Source organism: Salvelinus namaycush, chromosome 7, assembly GCF_016432855.1.
Source record: "Salvelinus namaycush isolate Seneca chromosome 7, SaNama_1.0, whole genome shotgun sequence".
Classification (NCBI taxonomy): Eukaryota; Metazoa; Chordata; class Actinopteri; order Salmoniformes; family Salmonidae; genus Salvelinus; species Salvelinus namaycush.
In genome coordinates this window covers 35,713,711-35,717,260 of record NC_052313.1, presented here as the reverse complement: position 1 = coordinate 35,717,260, position 3,550 = coordinate 35,713,711, and positions in this window count along the sequence as shown.

Here is a 3,550-nt window from a genome sequence, read left to right as displayed (position 1 = left end):
ATAGCAGTGAAAGTTAACATTATGTTTGCGAATGACATCACCAAGAGGTAAAATATATAGTGAAAACAATAGTGGTCCTAAAACAGAGCCTTGAGGAACACCAAAATGTACAGTTGATTTGTCAGAGGACAAACCATCCACAGAGACAAACTGATATCTTTCCGACAGATAAGATCTAAACCAGGCCAGAACTTGTCCTTGTAGACCAATTTGGGTTTCCAATCTCTCCAAAAGAATGTGGTGATCGATGGTATCAAAAGCAGCACTTTGGTCTGACGCCATTAAAAGGTAATTTACCACCTTCACAAGTGCAGTCTCTGTGCCATGATGGGGACTAAAACCAGACTGAAGTGTTTCGTATACATTGTTTGTCTTCAGGAAGGCAGTGAGTTGCTGCGGAACAGCTTTTTCAAAAAAAATTGAGAGGAATGGGAGATTTGATATAGGCTGATAGTTTTTTATATTTTCTGTTCAAGGTTTGACTTTTTCAAGAGAGGCTTTATTACTGCCACTTTTAGTGAGTTTGGTACACATCCGGAGGATAGAGAGCTGTTTATTATGTTTAACATAGGAGGGCCAAACACAGGACCAGCTCTTTCAGTAGTTCAGTTGGAATAGTATGCAGCTTAAAGGTTTATAGTCCATGATTATTTTCATCAATATATCAAGAGATATAGTACTAAAAAACTTGAGTGTCTCCCTTGATCCTAGGTCCTGGCAGAGTTGTGCACACTCAGGACAACTTAGCTTTGGAGGAATATGCAGATTTAAAGAGGAGTCCGTAATTTGCTTTCTAATGATCATGATCTTTTCCTTAAAGAAGTTCATGAATTTATGACTGCTGAGGTGAAAGCAATCCTCTCTTGGGGAATGCTGCTTTTAGTTAGCTTTGCGAAAACGATGATGCTCTTTTAGTGCAAGAGCTGAATTTCCAGCCTAGAGTTTTGGGATCACCAGGTATTAAATTGTTAATGGACCAATAAGAAAGAGAGTTCAAAACCTATCTGCCAATGGCTGGTTTGAAGTTTTCCCCTCCCAACTCCCAGACAGTCATTGCAAAATTGTTGCTTGAGAAATTTCTCTCTGCTAAGAAGGCATTTTTGTTTGTTTTCAATTAAAATTGTAAAAAATAATCACAGTAAGGTACTGTATTGTTACCCAGAAATGATTTGACATTGAGATAAAAAGGTCTGCACTGGACTTTTAAAGTCATACACAGGGAAGAGGGGAAAGGAGGATTGTGGGTATTATGGGACTTGACTTCCTAATGAGGATCCGTGTGAATCCTGAAATTTGCTACAATGATCCTACTCAGGGTCAAAGGTCATACAACACCGAGATGACCTTGGCTGAAATATGCTATGAGCTTATAGGAGGAATGCATATCAAAGGACATGGTCTGATGATTTCCCTCAGGAGAGAAGAACTGTCCCTAGAGAAACTATGTAGAACTCAGGTAAGGGGAAAGGAATAGTCATGTCAAATATAACTTATTTTTGTTTTAACTGAAATAACTATGAAAGAAACGTATGGATTGGTCAATGTACAGTAGGTATAGCAAAGAAATCCCACTGCTGCCACCAAAAGTCAAATAACATTTCTGTTTTAAAAAACTATGAAGGAAATGTGTGGATTGGTCAACATGCCAACGCACATATTGATTGGTCCGTCTGTGTCTGGACCACAAATCCATAGTCATGGACAGGGACATGTTTTAATCGACCCAAGAGTGACCGCCTAAGATCGCCATCTAAGTTCGTAGCAGTGTGTTTAAATGAGTGTTGCTTGAGTAGACCCGTGCTTCCTATGACTGGTTCTAGAACTGGATGTCTCCAGAGACTAAGATAGCAATTTCTCTCTGGCCAATTAAATCAGGATTCCACACATATAGGTCTGGTCTGTCATTGTTTAAACAGGGCCATGTAGCAATTACCTAAAGAACACAATTTGATATAGAGAAAGCTAAATAAAGTTGAAGTCGGAAGTTTACATACACTTAGGTTGGAGTTATTATTAAAACTCGTTTTTCAACCACTCCACAAATGTCTTGTTAACAAACTATAGTTTTGGCAAGTCGGTTAGGACATCAACTTTGTGCATGACACAAGTCATTTTTCCAACAATTGTGTATAGACAGATTATTTCACTGTATCACAATTCCAGAGGGTCAGAAGTGTTACATACACTAAGTAGACTGTGCCTTTAAACAGCTTGGAAAATTCCAGAAAAGTATGTCATGGCTTTAGAAGCTTCTGAAAGGCTAATTGATATCAATTGGAGGTGTACCTGTGGATGTATTTCAAGGCCTACCTTCAAACTCAGTGCCTCTTTGCTTGACATCATGGGAAAAGCAAAATAATTCAGCCAAGACCACAGAAAAAAAACTGTAGACCCCCACAAGTCTGGTTCATCCTTGGGAGTAATTTCCAAATGCCTGAAGGTACCACATGCATCTGTACAAACAATTGTACGCAAGTATAAACACCATGGGACCACGCTGCCGTCATACCGCTCAGGAAGAAGACACGTTCTGTCTGCTAGAGATGAACGTACTTTGGTGCGAAAAGTGCAAATCAATCCCAGAAAAACAGCAAAGGACCTTGTGCAGATGCTTGAGGATACAGGTACAAAAGTATCTATATCCACAGTAAAACGAGTCCTATAGCAACATAACCTGAAAGGCCGCTCATTAAGGAAGAAGCCAGTGCTCTAAAACCGCCATAAAAAAGCCAGACTACGGTTTGCAACTGCACATGGGGACAAAGATCATACTTTTTGGAGAAATGTCCTCTGGTCTGATGAAACAAAAATAGAACTGTTTGGCCATAATGACCATTGTTATGTTTGGAGGAAAAAGGGGGAGGCTTGCAAGCCGAAGAACACCATCCCAACCGTGAAGCACTGGGGTGGCAGCATCATGTTGTGGGGGTGCTTTGCTGCCGGACCGACTATGTGCACTTCACAAAATAGATGGCATCATGAGGCAGGAAAAGAATGTGGATATATTGAAGCAACATCTCAAGACATCAGTCAGGAAGTTAAAGCTTGGTCACAAATGGGTCTTCCAAATGGACAATGACCCCAAGCATACTTCCAAAGTTGTGGCAAAATTCACCCAACTTATTGTGGGAAGCTTGTGGAAGGCTACCTGAAACATTTGACCCAAGTTAAACAATGTAAAGGCAATGCTACCAAATACTAATTGAGTGTATGTAAACTTCTGACCAACTGGGAATGTGATGAAAGAAAATAAAAGCTTAAATAAATAATTTTCTCTACTATTATTCTGACATTTCACATTCTTAAAATAAAGTGGTGATCCTAACTGACCTAAGACAGGGAATATTTACTAGGATTAAATGTCAGGAATTGTGAAAAACTGAGTTTAAATGTATTTGGCTATGGTTTATGTAAACTTCCGACTTTTTACATTCTCCATGTTTAAAAAAGATTTCATGATACAGTCACTAACTTTGGCTTATGGCCTTCAGCACAGAAAATAGAGGGAGGAGGAGAAAATAGTTTAGAATGTAGGAAACTGGAAATAAAT